The 17823-nt window shown below is 47.7% G+C and overlaps 1 protein-coding gene across 4 annotated transcripts in view; it reads right to left on the bottom strand.

Moving 5' to 3' along the window:
* ARK2N (arkadia (RNF111) N-terminal like PKA signaling regulator 2N) overlaps window positions 1-17823 on the bottom strand; it is a 64990-nt gene that overhangs the window by 31689 nt on the left and 15478 nt on the right. Inside the window, exon 2 of one of the 4 annotated variants that reach the window (XM_080572295.1) lies at window positions 7093-7222. The exons of the other annotated variants lie outside the window; for them this stretch is intronic. The gene's annotated coding sequence lies outside the window, so the exon portion shown is untranslated. The remainder of the gene's footprint in view (window positions 1-7092; window positions 7223-17823) is intronic. 4 annotated transcript variants of the gene reach the window in all.

Genomic DNA, 17823 nt, shown 5'->3' with positions numbered 1-17823 from the left:
AAAAGGAAGCCTTTTATTATTATGCACGATCTTGCTTTGACTACTCAAACCATGCCGGACCTCTCTTCAATCAGGCTGCAGTAACTTTATAAAAATACCAAACTATAGCAACCCAAATTCTGATAGTCACAGAACCACGGACAGTTTCTGTACAAAGGGTCTGGTCCGATGGTCTCTGCTCCCAGCTCCTGCCCACTCAGACCAGGAACCATAAGATCGGGCTGGCCACAGCCTGGTCCTGTCAGACTTCTGGCATGTCTGCAGACAGATCCCACAACCCCTCGGCACCCCCATTCCTGTGTTTGCGACCAGGTGCCAGTTGGACTCCACACTACGAGCATAACCTGAAGCAGCTGAGCAGACTGCCACCACCCACCTCACCACCTGCCTACCCAGTCCATCTCCCACCAAGCTGACTACCAGAAGGGTACACATGCCTTTTTCAGAGGTGCCAATGGTCCAGGGATACCATACCTGCTGCTCAGATGTGATTACCCTTCATAAATGCACGACGGCTGTTTCCAACCACATCTGCACCCCTCACGTGCCTGCGAATGGCCTCCAGGAGGATTGCACCGTAATGCTGCTGGGCAGCAGGGTGAGGCCAACCAGCCCGGAGCTCCCCGGATCTTCCTCCTTGCCCTTCCTGACCAAGGGAGTAGCATTTGCCTTGCTCTGGTCTTCGGCAACCTCCCCCCAAAACCATGAGTTTTCACAGATTTCACAGCAGCCTCCTCAGCACCTCCAGATGCCACGGACTCAAGTCTGCCCTACTGGCTTATGTGACATTCCTAGCTTCATCTGCAATAACTCTAATGTTACTATATGTATAAAAAACTGCACATTTATCTCGGGGGAAGAAGGTTTGTCGTGATTCAAACAGACTTCACTGTAGGGAAGAATGCAGACTTGGGGGGTAAAATATCTATGCCAAGGAAGGTCACATCTCAAAGAAGAAAAAAAATGATTTAGCTTTATTCAAGAGATGTATAGGTCATAAAGAGAAACAGACTGTACTGAAAAACTCCCGTCCTTTCTTGTCACTCTATTTTCTTGCAATGCTATTAGAAAAGGTGATCTCAAGGTAACATAAGAGAAAGAACAGTTTCCTTCTTAAATGAGAACAACATAGCACTGAAAAATAAGCTGTGGTGCTTACAGACACAGATGGATACTTAATTAGACATTGCTCAGAAATGTCATTCTCCTTTTCAGATGCACAGATATTGATTCAAAAAAGCAATCCTATAAAAACTTCTAGGCTAGCTTTTTTCAACAAATTATTTTATTTTTTCAACCACACATAGAAAGTACCAGTATGTGGAAACTTTTCAATATCTACCTGTACATGAGAAATACTTTCAAGTCACGGACTCATTTGTAAAGGCACAGAATTTGCTCTCTTTGAAAACTGCACTTTTGTGAAGAAGGCCAGGAGGATTCCAAAGGTCAGATCAGCAGAGACAGCCCAGCCAGTCTAACAACCCACTGCCGCTAATTGAGATGGTTTTTACCCCCTGCTCATGAGTGGGCAGTCCTCCTCCCTCCTTTGCACCAAAGCTGGCTCAGCCTTTCTTGGGTAGATTCACTTCAGCAGGAAAAACAAACAAACAAACACAAAAATATAAGAAATTATCTGCCAGAGCTGGCAGTAAGACTAGGTAGAGAGGGCATGGAACAAAGCATCCCTTCAGATAAAAACAAATCTGACAAAAAACTACCTGCTGTTTGGTCTCGAGTACTGAACACAGTACACCTCGAGTACTGTGTTCAGTTTTGGGCCCCTCACTACAGGAAGGACATGGAGGTGCTCGAGTGTGCCCAGAGAAGGGCAACGAAGCTGGTGAGGGGTCTGGAGAACAACTCTTACGAGGAGCGGCTGAGGGAGCTGGGGTTGTTCAGCCTGGAGAAGAGGAGGCTCAGGGGCGACCTTATCGCTCTCTACAGGTACCTTAAAGGAGGCTGTAGCGAGATGGGGATTGGTCTATTCTCCCACGTGCCCAGTGACAGGATGAGGGGGAATGGGCTAAAGTTGCGCCAGGGGAGGTTTAGGTTGGATGTTAGGAAGAACTTCTTTACCGAAAGGGTTGTTAGGCATTGGAATGGGCTGCCCAGGGAAGTGGTTGAGTCACCAACCCTGGAAGTCTTTAAAAGACGTTTAGATGTAGAGCTTAGTGATACGGTTTAGTGGAGGACTTGTTAGTGTTAGGTCAGAGGTTGGACTAGGTGATCTTGGAGGTCTCTTCCAACCTAGATGATTCTGTGATTCTGTCTCATCACACCTTGAACTCACAGGTTCCAAATACCCACTGGAGGGACTACTGAGTGTTTCCTTCACAGCACGGTTTGCTCTGAGATTTCTGAAGATAAAAAATGATTAAAAAGCAAAAAATGAGATTTAAACAGAGGTATTAGTAGTTCCTGAAGAACAACTATCGTGGAATTTATACTATTAATATATTCTACTGCACAAATAATTGTATCAAAGACAGTGTGCATGCTCCTTATCAATCAATACCTGGCCACATATACATCCTTCATAACATTTTTGTTTTGCTTTTAGCAAAGCAAATGTCCTTTAGAATTGTAAATACTGCCAAGTCAGTAGGAAATGAGTTTCACCCAAACAAATAAGGCCTGACCTACTTAATAAACATCATGATAGCCTCATCTTCATTGTACATGATCTTTTTAGGTGTTACTGAACTGATTCATGATGAGACAGGGAACAAGATAAAGGATGTTGATTCCTGTAGGTCTTAGCTAGCACAATTGTATGTTAACAACCCAAAGATAAGGGAATAAAAGACCATATGCATAGATAATGGAACCAGCAAGAACTGGCTTGACTGCTGAAGTCTGTCAAAGACAGGAAAGGCCAGAAGATAAGCAGCAAGGAAGACTTCTGGCCTTCAACAAAAGACCACCAGAGTACGCCCCGCAGGACCACCCAAGGACTCCACTATGCATGTGAATAGGGGCGGGAACCTACATTAATGATTCTTCGGAGACCTGATGAATATACAAGAGACTTAAGGGAAATAAAATGAATACGTATTTGTCCCACTAAATTAATGTCCCAGTAAATAAGTACGTATTTGTCCCACTAATACGTTATTGTCCCACATAAGCACGCTGCCAGTAACCGTTGGTGCGCAAGTTAGGTGAAGCTATCCCCCTTGCGCCCGGCATGTGTGCACAGCACTGAATAAACATACCTGATTTATAACCCTTCCCAAGTTATAGAGTCTGATTTCCACAAGTCAATTTGGCAAGCAAGGCAGGAGACACTCTGCTTGGCTGTGGGACTGACTGTGGAGCGGATGCCCCTAGGCGCTCCCCGAGTATTTTCCTCGGAGGAGCCTCTACTCCCAGCCACTCATCTCGGGAGCAAAGACCTCCTGAAGCCACAGACAAACAGTATGTTTAACAAAGGGGGCCAGGAACTCGTAGGGGACACCCACGCTTGTCCAGGGCTGCTGGTAAACCGCACAGAGACATCTGGCGTTCAGCATAGTCCCTGTATGGAAGGAAGGTACCCTACAGGCTGACTGACAGAGCAGTCAAGGGGATTTGCTGACTGACAGAGCGGCCACTAGCAATCTTGGGAGTAGATCGAGCAAATCTGAGGTTACTGCTGCATCCCAGTATTGGGAGCCAGGACAGATCTGCAGACCTGCTAATGACTGTATAAGAAGCAGGAGAAGGGTAAGCAGGCCCCTCACAATTGTGACAAGGTTACCTGGGTAATATTTTCAGCTGCTGGAGGGATATTAATTGGAGTGTTAATAATTGTATGTCTTATTTGTGGATGTCTGGGTGTCTCATGTTGAGAGCATTTGTGTATGTGTTTGAGACAAAGTATTGTTGTGAAGTGAGTTACTCCACAAGGAACATGGCCAGAGATAAAACAATAACCAGACTTGTTTGTATCAAGTGATATATTCTTGTGGTATGAATGAGAAGTGCAAGGGGCCTCTTTGTGCAATTGCATGATTGTGCTGTGTGAGTGAGACACAGCATCGCTGCAAAGCAACTGCGGAGTTCCGATCCGCGGTTCCGTATTCTCTGCGAGGGGAACGTCCAGAGACAAACAAAGCGCATGACAGATCAAAAGGAAGTGCTGTTTTATCCAAGTGTTGACTGGTGGTGCCCAATACACGGGCCCAGCGATGTATCTTGTAATCCTATTTTTGTTCTTAAATGTTTTGAGTGTGACAAGGAGGAAGGTGAGAGCATTATCTAAGTAACAGTCTAGAAGTTTTGGTATATTCGCGGTGGTGTTTGGTCAGTTTCCCAAGTGGGGGGGGGATGGGACACTGCCTGATCATCATCAAATTGGCAGAACGGAGAGAGTAACTCCTTTGGTGGTTCAGGCTCAAGTCCTGGGAATATTTGAATGAGGGGGGGGAACTAGGTAAGAAGGGGAGGAGAGCAAATTTATTTAGGAGGAGCATATTTAATACCCGGCGGACAGAAAGTGGCCTTAGATGGGGAACAACCTATCCCCAATACCTTTTTAAACCCCGATATTGGTGGAAATGTAGGCGTGATTCCTTGTTTTGTGTGTGGGCTTACTAACAAAGGACATGAGAAAAACTGGCACTCAGCTTGGGTCTCGTTGAAATGTAAAGCTTGTGAAAAAAGGTGGTATTGCTTGTCTAGAAGACAGAAGGCTGAGTGTCCCAAGTGTTTTCCCAAAGTCACGTGGATTTATGATTGGGACAGGGCCCATCAAGAATCTGAAATGGTAAAGTTTGTATGTGGAAAGAAGAGTTTAATCCCAGAGAACTGGGACGTTTCGGAAGAAGACGGAAATAGGAAATAGGAAATCAAGGAAATGGGTAATACCCAGAACAAAGATGTTTTAAAGAAAAGCCCCCTTAGGTGCATATTGGCACATTGGAAGGGTATTGTCGGAACTGGGGGCACAGAAAGCAAGAGGACTCTCATTAAGTATTGCAATCAGTGGTGGCCACTATATAAGCTTGAGGATGGAGCTAAATGGCCACTTTATGGATCAATCGACTATATTAATGTTGTTTTTGAGGAGAGAAGGAAAATAGGATGAAATGTTGTATACTGATATGTTGTTTCAGCATCCTGGAGGGAAAAAGGTATGGAATTAAGCTGGCCCCTGACTGAGCCTTTGGTTAAAGTACAGGCTGGATAAAGATAAAAAGAAGTGTTAAAAGGGTTGTTGAAGGTGTTAAAGGTGTGGCATGTAGTATTTAACAGAGCTGTTTGAAGTTGAATGAGCAGGGAAAGAGGATGTAGGAATGTTAGTAGTTCCAGGGTGTCCTGGTTCCAGTTAGGACAGAGTTAAGTAGCTCATAGTAGCTGGTAGGGTGCTATGTTTTGGATTAGGATGAGAAGAGCGCTGATAACATGCTGATGTTTTAATTGTTGCAGAGCAGTGTTTACACCAGGCCAAGGACTTTTCGGCTTCTCGCTCTGTCCTGCCAGCGAGCAGGCTGGGGGTGCAGCAGGAGCTGGGAGGGGACAGACCCAGGACAGCTGACCCAAACTGGCCAAAGGGGTATTCCATACCATCTGGCGTCATGCTAAACAATATATAGGGGTGGCTGGCCGGGGTGGGGGGGCCGGCTGCTCGGGAATAGGCTGGGCATCGGTCAGCGGGTGGTGAGCAATTGCATTGTGCATCACTTGTTTTCTTACACATTATTATTGTTAATACTATTACCATTATCACTATTATTATTATTATTGTTATTATTATTTTCCTGTCTTAATAAACTGTCTTTATCTCAACTCACCGGCTTCACTTTCCCGTTTCTCTCCCCCATCCCAGAGAGGGAGGGGGGAGGGTGAGCGAACGGCTGTGTGGTGTTTAGCTGCCAGCCGGGTTAAACCACAACACAGGGTTGAGGCAGAGACCTCAAAATCACGGGTGTGAGCCCTCTGGGGCAGAGGGATCATGATGAGCCCAAGATAGTTGTCATGGATTTTAGGTTGGATATGGGAGCTTCCCTCTCTGTGTTAATCCAAAAATTGATTCTGGGAAAGTGCTGAGTCTGTAAATGTAATAGGAGCAACTGGCCAACAGGAGAAGTGTGGGGTTTTTTGTTTGTTTTTGATTTTTTTTGCAATGCTTGAAAATTAAATTGGGAAAAATGATTGGAATACATCAATTTTTATACTTGCCCAATTTGCCAAGGCCCTTATTAGGAAGGGACTTGCTGGAAAAAATGGATGCAAAAATTTCTTTTGAACAAGAGAAAATGGAAATAGAAGTAACATATTAAACTCTGAAATCTATTCCTGGCGAGAAAGCTCCAAGCAGAACTCCCTGAATGGATGTAATTATGAACCAAGTGTCTGGGAGTTTGGGCTACAGGAATACCTGGGAGAGCAAAGAATGTAGTACCTGGAAAAAAAAATGATTTAAAGGAAAATGCTCCCAAGGTATGCCAAAAGCAATACCCACTAAAGGTGGAAGACAGAAGGGGAATGGAAGGAATAATCAATAACTTTCTTAAATATGGACTCTTAGTAGAATGTGAGTCAGAATATAGGCCCAGTTAGAAAGGCAGATGGAACCTATCACATAGTTCAGGATTTAAGGGCCATCAATAGGATCACAAAAGATTTATACCCTGTAGTGGCCAACCCCTATAACCTTTTGACAAAATTAGAAAACAGTCAGGATTGGTTCACGGTACTAGATTTAAAAGATGCCTTTTTCTGCCTGCCCATGGCAACTGAAAGCCAGAAACTCTTTGTCTTTGAATGGGAAAATCCTAATAGAGGACAAAAACCTCAGCTTACTTGGACTATGTTACCACAGGGGTTCAAGGACAGCCCCACCATATTCGGGAAACAACTAGCCTGTGATCTTGAAGCTTGGAAAACCCCTTCAGGAAAAGGGGACGCTGCTGCAATACGTAGATGACCTGTTAATAGCTACCAAAGAAGAAAAGGAATGTGTATAATGGGCTATTAGTTTACCAAATATTTTTGGCACTAATACTGTGAACCCAGCCTCTTTCCTTAATAACAGAGTTTCCAGATCACCCATTCATGACTGCATCAAGACCATGGACAAGGTATACTCCAGCTTACCACACTTACCTAGAAGATGCGGAGGACTGGTACATAGATGGCAGCAGCTTCCTAAGTCAGGAATGTCTCCTCACAGGATATGCGGTAACAAACATCAGCCCAGAAGGCTGAAATCATCGCCTTGGTAAGAGCTTTTCAGCTGGCAAAAGGGAAAAGAATTAACATTTGGACAGATTCGAAATATGCCTTTGGTGTGGTGCGTGCACATGGGGCAATTTGGAAGGAGAGAGGCCTCTTATCAGCCTCAATTAAACATGCAGAAGAGATAGTGAAGTTACTCCAAGCAGTATACCTGCCTACTAAAGTTGCCATTATGCACTGTAAAGGACATCAAACAGGGGATACTGATATTGAAAGAGGAAATAGATTGGCTGACGCAGAAGCCAAAGGGGTGGCAGAATGGGCATCTGAGAGTCACTAGTACCAGGAACAGAAAAACCAGGCATTAACAAAAGCCTTAGAAAATGAAGTAGAATATTCTAAAATCGATATTCAATTAATTGAAGATGTAAACGGAAAGTGTTACCTACAGGTTTAGCACAAATAAATGATGGAAGAATTGTGATACCATATTATGTTGGATGGTAATTGGAGAACATAATAAAGCACGCTGGGGAGCTGAAATATTATATCAGTTTTTAAGTAGAAAAGTGATAGGACCTAATTTGTACACCATTGTCAGATAGGTATTGAAACAGCGCGTCATATGTCTTAAAAATAACCCACAGACAGGAGTCAAACCCCAAATGTGAACAATAGTGAAGGGAAATGTTCCTGGGAAACAGTGGCAAATTGATTTTTTCAAACTCCCAAGAAAAGGGGGGGGGTTTAGATGCCTATTGGTACTAACAGACACCTTTTCCAGATAGCCAGGAGCATTCCCATGTAGAACTAACAAAGCCAGAGAAGTGTCCAAAGTATTGTTGAATGAAATTACACCGAGATTTGGTGTACCCTCAGTAATGTCATCTGACAGAGGACCACACTTCACTGCAGAACTGACCCAAGAAGTCAGCAAAGTGCTGGGGATTGATTGGCAACAACACACTCCGTATAGGCCACAGGCAAATGGCCAAGTGGAAAAAATGAATCATTTGATAAAAGAACAGATTACTAAAATCTGTCAAGAAACCAATATGTATTGGTAAAACTAAGCCCCTTTGAGATATTGTACGGCAGGCCTTACCAAATGCCATACAAAGATAAGTTCTGACAGAAGCAGGAAACCAGTATTGACTTGCAGAAATCAGACACTATAATCTGGGAATAGTTATAAAGCAGGTATGTTTATTCAGCGCTGTGCACACACACCGGACACAAGGGGGATAGCTCCACCTAACTTGCGCATCAACAGTTACTGGCAGCGTGCTTATGTTAGTGGGACAAACACATATTCATTTCCCGTAAGTCTCTTGTATATTCATCAGGTTTCCGAAGAATCATTAACACAGGTTCTCTCTCTATTTGTATGCATACAAATACGCATACAAATACGACCTTGGGTGGTCAGTCATCTGGCATACTCTGGTGGTCTTTTCTTGAAGGCCAGAAGCCTTCCTTGCTGCTTATCTTCTGGCCTTTCCTGTCTTTGACAGACTTCAGCAGTCAAGCCAGTTCTTGCTGGTTCCATTATCTATGCATATGGTCTTTTACTCCCTTATCTTTGGGTCGTTAACATACAATTGTGCTAGCTAAGACCTAGGAATCGACATCCTTTATCTTGTTCCCTGTCTCAATATTTTCAACAACATATTATAGTTTTGGGCAAGCAAGTAGAACAAATCAATAAGAACGTTTTAGGCACTAAACCTTTAATTAGCCTCCCAAGGGGGAGTATGCACATTAATAAATAGTAGTTGCTGTATGTATGTAAATAAGGCAGGACGAATTGAGACGGATCTCAAAAATAATTGGGAAAAGACCAAGATCTTACATAAGGTAGTTCAAGGTGACCCCTCGTGGGGTTTTCGAGAATTATGGAACAAAATGACCTCTTGGCTACCCAACTTTTCTTGGCTTAAGCACTTGTTTAAAGGAATACTGATCTTGCTTTTATTTGTATTCTTAACCTGTGTATTGGTACAGTGTGCATTTTGGTGCTGTAGGAAAGGACTAGATGATTATGAAACCTATAAGTGTAAACAAATCAACCATCAAGTAGAATCATAGAATATCCCGAGTTGGAAGGGACCCATAAGGATCATCGAGTCCAACTCCTGGCACCGCACAGGTCTACCCAAAATTTTAGACCATGTAACTAAGTGCACAGTCCAAATGCTTCTTAAATTCCGACAGACTTGGTGCAGTGACTACTTTCCTGGGGAGCCTGTTCCAGTGTGCGACCACCCTCTCAGTGAAGAACCTCTTCCTGATGTCTAGCCTGAACCTCTCCTGCCTCAGCTTGACACCGTTCCCGCGGGTCCTATCACTGGTGATTAAGGAGAATAGATCAGCACCTGCCCCTCCACTCCACCTCGCAAGAAAGCTGTAGACTGCGATGAGGTCTCCCCTCAGCCTCCTCTTTTCCAGGCTGAACAGGCCAAGTGACCTCGGCCGCTCCTCATATGTCTTCCCCTCTAGGCCCTTCACCATCTTCGTCACCCTCCTCTGGACACTCTCCAGCAGTTTTACGTCCTTTTTGTACTGTGGTGCCCAGAACTGCACACAGTACTCAAGGTGAGGCCGCACCAGTGCAGAGTAGAGCGGGACAATCACTTCCCTCGACCGACTAGCGATGCCGTGCTTGATGCACCCCAGGATACGGTTGGCCCTCCTGGCTGCCAGGACACACTGCTGGCTCATATTCAACTTGCTGTCAACCACAACCCCCAGATCCCTCTCTGCGGGGCTGCTCTCCAGCGTCTCGTCGCCCAGTCTGTACATATAGCCAGGGTTGCCCCGTCCCAGGTGCAGGACCTGGCACTTGCTCTTGTTAAACTTCATGTGGTTGGTGATCGCCCAGCTCTCCAATCTGTCCAGATCTCTCTGCAAGGCCTTTCCACCCTCATCCGAGTCCACAACTCCTCCAAGTTTGGTGTCATCGGCAAATTTGCTCAAAACACCTTCTAGTCCTACATCCAAATCATTTATAAAGACATTGAAGAGGACTGGCCCTAAAATGGAGCCTTGAGGGACCCCACTAGTGACCATCCGCCAGCCAGATGTGGCCCCATTTACCACAACCCTTTGAGCCCTGCCCGTCAGCCAATTGCTCACCCATCATATGACGTTTTTGTTTAGCTGTATGCTGGACATTTTGTCCAGTAGGATCCTATGGGAAACTGTGTCAAAAGCTTTGCTGAAGTCCAAAAAGATCACATCAGCTGGTTTCCCTTGATCGACCAGATGGATGATCTTATCATAAAAGGAAATCAAATTTGTTAGGCAGGACCTACCCCTCGTGAACACATGTTGGCTGGGACCAATGACTGCATTGTCCCCAGGTGCGCTTCAATAACTTCAAGGATTATGTTCTCCATGATTTTACCAGACACTGACGTGAGACTGACAGGCCTGTAATTGCTAGGATCTTCTTTCTTGCCCTTCTTGAAAATCGGCACAACATTTGCCAGCTTCCAGTTTACTGGGGCCTCTCCAGATTCCCAAGACCATTGAAAAATAATTGAGAGAGGTCCCACGATGACGTCAGCCAGCTCTCTAAGCACCCTGGGATGAATCCCATCCGGACCCATGGACTTGTACGGATCCAGGTGGAGCAGCAAATCCCGCACACGTTCAGGGTCGGTTGGGAGTTTGTCATTCCCACCATCATAGTCCTCCAGCTCAGGGCACCCTTGGGTCCCGAAGCCCATCATCAATGTTGAAGACGGAGGCAAAGAAGGCATTAAACGTCTCTGCTTTGCCTATGTCCTTGTCTGTGATGGTGTGCCTGTCACCAGGAGCTGCTGCTTATTTCAATTCAGAAATTGATTTCACTGATCTGCAGGAAGAGACAGTCTATTGCTTCATGTCCTCTCTTGAAGCAATAGGATCATGAGATTGGCATCTGATGATTATGATGATTACATGTATCTCTGATTTCTAAGAATCTGCAAGCTCAGGAAGACAGAAGTGTAAGTAAAGTGCCACAGCCTCATCATCTTGTGATCTTTCTCACCTCATTTCTTTCACCTTGATGGGGAAGAATTAAAGGATGTTCAGAGAGCTGATGCCCATGGGATCTCTCTCTTCTTCCAGATGCCAGAGAGAGTTGGTGTTTATCTTCAGGATTTTTAATTAGAAAGTTAGGAAAGGATTAGTTGCCTCAGTTTCATGACTGTTCAGTTCTTTCTGGGCTAAAAATCAAGATGGCAAGAACAGGTGGATGAACTGTTTATTCTGTATATACACATGGGTTAAACGGGCTAAAGGGAAATTGCCTCAAAGAGGTAATTTTTCCCATCGTGGAAGGGAAAAGAAGTCATAGTCAGAAACAGAACACATCTGGGCAGACATTAGAGAGCAGTTTAACAAGGAAGCCGTTGTAAGGCACTGGAGGTCGTGACCTGACAATTATGGAATCTTAATCACTTGAGGCTTTTAAGAGCAGATCAGAAATGCTTTGCTTAAGCATTTATTATGCTAAGGAGAATTGATCATGCTTTGAGATAGTAAAATGGATTAGATGACACCTTGAGGATGCTACCAGCCCTGCTTGTCAATGAAAGCCTCAGGACTTACTCAGCTAACACACAAAGGCTTTTTATTGCACGTGTGTTACCATAACTCAAGGCTTGAGTAGGCTTCCTGGGGGCAGTGGCACTCCCTGAGCACCACTTTATCACACAATACCGCACCGGTTGGGAAATTTGGTGGGGGAAGAGGGGTCTCTACTCCTGCACCCTGAGGGCAGCTGCGTGGTTCCTGGCTGTGCTGTTTCACAGCATGGCAGCACGTGTTGCGGCCCACTCATTGGCAAAAAGCCCGACTACAGAGGGCAGCAGGGCCAGACTCTGACTCAAGAGCTGTCCAAAGATAGCCGTGTGTTGCTTCCCAGCATTGGAAACATAAGGAGAAAAAATAGCCAGCAGCTGCATGCGAGCTGTGTGCCACAGCTGAGCCATCTGCAGCACATGCAACATAAATCAGGGGCCAGTTGTCAGGTCCTACAGTTCAGCTTTTGATGAGAACAGGGAAAGTCAAATAAATGAGATTTATGCAGCAAATGGACTGTCAGTAAGATGTCTCAGCTCTTCAGTTACACATTTGCATGGGCAGGGTGCCTTGCAGGGCAGAGATATCCCTCCTAGCTGCTGGTATTTTACGGCAGCCTGGCTTCTCCAAACTGAGGATTGGATGCCAGTACAGGAACAACTTGCAGGGGTGCTGCCGAGACAGGAGCGCGCTTGGCTGAGAAAATGTTCGATTTTGGGCTTTGCCCTCTGCCCTGGCAGCTGTTGAGTGTTTCCATGGAGGTCAGGGCAGGTGGTGGGCGAGCTGTGCCGCAGCCTGGAGGGAGACTGCCAGCTGGACCTCTCTGCTGCTGCATATTAGGAAATAATCACCCAACTGGGAATAACACAAGTGCTTGGGGAGGCTTTTGCTACTTCAGCCCAATTGCAGATTACATCATCTGCTCTGAGCCTGATTTTTGGGGATGCTCTGTAATAACACCTGCACGCGCTTGCAGTTGTGTGGGGCTCCTGCAGCTCAGCCTGATCTGGGGATCGCTCTGTTGTACTGCTGACCCATGTAGGACATGTACTTTGTCACAGCTCATTCAATTCAATGTCGTGGGTGCAGGTGTGCCCTGCTTAAGGAACCCCTTGAGCAGGTGGCTGGGCTGCAGCGAGAAATCGGCAGCCTGAGGGGCTCCTGGGAGTCTCTGAGGGTAACAGATAGGAGGTGTCAACCTGCCCCTGCTGATACCCTGCAGCCCCCTCCTATGTCCCTGCCAGCAGTAGAAGCTGACCCAGCAGATCACATGCAGGACAGAGGGCTTGACCGCCCACAAGAGAAAAGGGGCTGGACCCTCGTCACAGCTCGCAGCAGAAGGAGACGTTTGCCCCCGACACCCACGATGCCACCAACCCCCATGGTGTCCTTGGGAAATAGATTTGAGGCTCTTAGGCAGGAAAAGGAAGAGGTTGAGGGTCTGGACAGTAGTCCGAACCTGGGAAGCAACCCGGAGAAGCGTGTCAACACTGGGGGAAGTACTCAGCGTAGGGATCTACGTGGGTAGGGAGCGTGGGGTGCTACATCACAACCAGTGCCACAAAAAAAAGAACGGAGAGTCTTAGTGATAGGAGACTCCTTGCTCAGGGGCACTGAGGCTCCCATTTGTCGACCAGACAATCTATCCAGAGAGGTGTGCTGTCTTCCTGGGGCACGTGTCAGAGACGTGAGGAAGGCTCTGCCACAGCTCATTAAACCGGAGGACTACTATCCTCTTGTCATTCAGATTGGATCCAGGGAAGCTGCAACTAGAAAAATGAGGTATATTAAAAAGGACTTTGCATCCCTGGGAAGGATGTTGAAGGGATCGGGGGTGCAGATAGTGTTCTCCTCTGTCCTCCCGCTGGGTGGCCGGGACCCAGAAAGAAGGAGGAAAACGGGACAGGTAAATGACTGGTTGAGGGGGTGGTGTCCGGACCAGGGATTTAGGTATTTCGATCTTGGTCAGTCCTTTGAAAAGCCGGGTGTGTGGGCTGATGACCGCCTCCAACTCAGCAAGTGGGGCACAAGTGTGTTGGGGAGCAAGCTCTCTGGACTGGTTACCAGGGCTTTAAACTAGGTTTGATGGGGGAAGGGAGGGGAGCTACAAGTGACAGAGAAGGGCTGGGGGAAGTTGTCACTGCTGTCACTGTTGAAGGCAGAAGGGAAGCACCGCTGAGTTACAGTATCACAGATTTCTAGGTTGGAAGAGACCTCAAGATCATCGAGTCCAACCTCCGACCTAACACTAAGTACTCCACTAAACCATATCGCTAAGCTCTACATCTAAACGTCTTTTAAAGACCTCCAGGGATGGTGACTCCACCACCTCCCTGGGCAGCCAATGCTTAATAACCCTTTCTGTAAAGAAGTACTTCCTAACATCCAACATAAAACTCCCCTGTCGCAACTTTCGCCCATTCCCCCTCGTCCTGTCACCAGGCACGTGGGAGAACAGACCAACCCCCACCTCTCTACAGCCTCCTTTAAGGTAACTGTAGAGAGCGATAAGGTCGCCCCTGAGCCTCCTCTTCTCCAGGCTGAACAAGCCCAGCTCCCTCAGCCGCTCCTCGTAAGACTTGTTCTCCAGACCCCTCACCAGCTTGGTCGCCCTTCTCTGGACTCGCTCGAGCACGTCCAAGTCCTTCCTGTAGCGAGGGGCCCAAAACTGAACACAGTATTCGAGGTGCGGCCTCACCAGAGCCGAGTACAGGGGCACAATCACTTCCCTAGACCTGCTGGCCACACTGCTTCTTATACAAGCCAGGATGCTGTTGGCCTTCTTGGCCACCTGAGCACACTGCTGGCTCATATTCAGCCGACTATCAACCAATACTCCCAGGTCCCTCTCGGCCAGGCAGCTTTCCAGCCACTCATCTCCCAGCCTGTAGCTCTGCTTGGGGTTGTTGCGCCCCAGGTGCAGGACCCGGCACTTGGCCTTGTTGAACTTCATGCAGTTGACCTCAGCCCATCGGTCCAGCCTATCCAGATCCTCCTGCAGAGCCTTCCTGCCCTCGAGCAGATCGACACACGCACTTAGCTTGGTGTCATCTGCAAACTTACTGAGGGTGCACTGGACGCCCTCATCCAGATCATCGATAAAGATATTAAAGAGGACCGGCCCCAGTACCGAGCCCTGGGGGACACCACTAGTGACCGGCCTCCAACTGGATTTGACTCCATTCACCACAACTCTCTGGGCCCGGCTATCCAGCCAGTTTCTAACCCAGCGAAGCGTACGCCAGTCCAAGCCCCGAGCAGCCAGTTTCTTGAGGAGAATGTTGTGGGGAACGGTGTCAAAAGCCTTACTGAGGTCAAGGTAAACCACATCCACAGCCTTTCCCTCATCCACCAAGCGCGCCACTTGGTCATAGAAGAAGATCAGGTTCGTCAGGCAGGACCTGCCTTTCATAAACCCATGCTGACTGGGCCTGATCGCCTGCTTGCCCTGCAAGCGCCGCGTGATGACCCTCAAGATAATCTGCTCCATGAGCTTTCCTGGCACTGAGGTCAAACTGACAGGCCTATAGTTCCCCGGGTCTGCCCTGCGGCCCTTCTTGTAGATGGGCGTCACATTGGCTAGCCGCCAGTCAACTGGGACCTCCCCCGATAGCCAGGACTGCCGATAAATGATGGTAAGCGGCTCGGCCAGCTCCTCCGCCAGTTCTTTCAGTACCCTCGGGTGCATCCCATCCGGCCCCATCGACTTGCGCACATCCAAGCTCCGTAGCAGGTCGCCAACCATTTCCTCATGGATAGCGAAGGCCACATCCTGCTCCCCATCCCCTTCCACCAGCTCAAGGCACTGGGTATCCAGAGAACAACCGGTATTGCCGCTAAAGACTGAGGCAAAGGCGGCATTAAGCACCTCAGCCTTTTCCTCATCCTTAGTAACTAGGTTTCCCCTCGCATCCAGTAAAGGATGGAGTTGTCCCATAGGATTGTCTGAGGGCTCCTCAGAGATGGTAATGATCCCGATACCCCGTCCGGAATCTTCTTGCATCCCTCCAGAGGTAACTGCGCCCGCTGCTTCCCTCAAGTGCCTGTACACCAATGCGCGGAGCATGGGAAATAAACAGGATGAGCTCAAGATCTGTGTTCGGTCACAGGGCCACGATCTCATCGTGATCACAGAGATGTGGTGGGACAGCTCGCATGACTGGAATGCTGTCATGGAGGGCTATGTCCTTTTTAGGAAAGACAGGCTGGGGAAGTGAGGGGGTGGGGTTGCCTGGGGGAGGGTGAAGGACAAGTGGAGAGCTTGTGGGTGAGAATTAAGGGGTGGGCTGGTATGGGAGACACTGTTGTGGGGATGTACTACAGGTCACCAGATCAGGAGGACATGGTCGATGAGGCCTTCTACAAGCATCTGGTAGTAGCCTCACGATCACGGGCGCTGGTTCTCATGGGGGACTTCAATTATCCAGACATCTGTTGGGTAAGCAACTCGGCCAGGCACGAGCAGTCCAAACGGTTCCTACAATGCGTTGAAGACAATTTTCTGACACAGGTGGTGGAGGAGCCGACGAGGCGGGGGGTGCTTCTGGACCTTGTCCTTACCAACAGGGATGGGCTTGTTAGGGATGTGAAGGTTGGGGGCAGCTTGGGATGCAGCGACCGTGAGATGGTGGAGTTCAAGATGGAACTTGGTGGAAGAAGTAAGGCAAAAAGCAGGATTGCTACCCTGGACTTTCGGAGAGCCAACTTTGACCTCTTCCGGGACCTGCTTGGGGGTATCTCCTGGGCTAGGTTGCTAGAAGGCGAGGGTGCTTGTGAGAGCTGGTCTACATTTAAACAGCACTTCTTCCAAGCTCAGGATCGGTGCATCCCTAAGAGTAGGAAATCGGGGAAGGGGGGCAGGAAACCTGCGTGGATGAGCAAGGAGCTCATCTATAAGATCAAAAAGAAGAGGAAGGTCTATGAAATGTGGAAAAAGGGCCTGTCCTCTTGGGAGGAGTATAGAAGTGTTGTCAGGGCCTGCAAGGACACGACGAGGGAGGCTAAAGCCATTGAAAAATAATTGAGAGAGGTCCCACGATGACGTCAGCCAGCTCTCTAAGCACCCTGGGATGAATCCCATCCGGACCCATGGACTTGTACGGATCCAGGTGGAGCAGCAAATCCCGCACACGTTCAGGGTCGGTTGGGAGTTTGTCATTCCCACCATCATAGTCCTCCAGCTCAGGGCACCCTTGGGTCCTGAAGCCCATCATCAATGTTGAAGACGGAGGCAAAGAAGGCATTAAACGTCTCTGCTTTGCCTATGTCCTTGTCTGTGAGGAGACCTTCCCCATCAAGTAGCAGACACGTTTTCTTTGGTTCTCCTTTTTCTGTTCACATATCTAAAAAAACCTTTTTTATTGTCTCCCACAGACTTGGCCAGCTTCAACTCTAGTTGGGCTTTGGCCACACCAATTTTCTCCCTACAAACATGAACAGCATCCCTGTATTCCTTCCTCGTCGCCTGACCCTCCTTCCAGCAGCCGTACACTTTCTTTTTCCACCTAAGCTCCAGTAGAAGATCCCTGGTCAGCCAGGCTGGCCTTCTGCCCCGCCTGCTTGACGTCTGATATTTTGGAATCGCCTGATTCTGTGCTTTTAGGAGGCAGTGCTTTAAGACTGACCAGCACTGATGGACGCCAATGCCTTCAAAAGCAGTTTCCCAGGGGACCTTGCTGACTAGTTCCCTGAGCAGCCTGAAGTCTGCTTTCCCCATATGCAGGGCTGAAGTTTCGGTGGCAGTTTTCCTTCTGTCACCATAAATTCTAAACTCAACCACTTCATGGTCACTATGACCGAGACGGCCGCCAATTGCCACGTCCCCCACAAGACCCTCTCTGTTCTCCAGCAACGGATCTAGGAGGGCACCTTTCCCAGTTGGCTCCCTTAGCACCTGCACCAAGAAGTTATCATCTAGGTGCTTTATGAACCTCCTGGACTTGCTCGTGTCAGCCGTGTGGTGATCCCAGTTGACGTCTGGCAAGTTGAAGTCCCCCATTAGGACAAGGGGAGTTGATCTCGAGGCATCTCTTAGTTCCACAAAGAATAATTCATCGGCATTGTCATCCTGGCCAGGTGGTCTGTAAT

Source organism: Anser brachyrhynchus, assembly GCF_964034855.1.
Source record: "Anser brachyrhynchus genome assembly, chromosome: W".
In the NCBI taxonomy this organism is placed as follows: Eukaryota; Metazoa; Chordata; class Aves; order Anseriformes; family Anatidae; genus Anser; species Anser brachyrhynchus.
The sequence above is the reverse complement of the archived record's forward strand: the minus strand, read 5'-3'. Positions and strand labels throughout refer to the sequence as shown.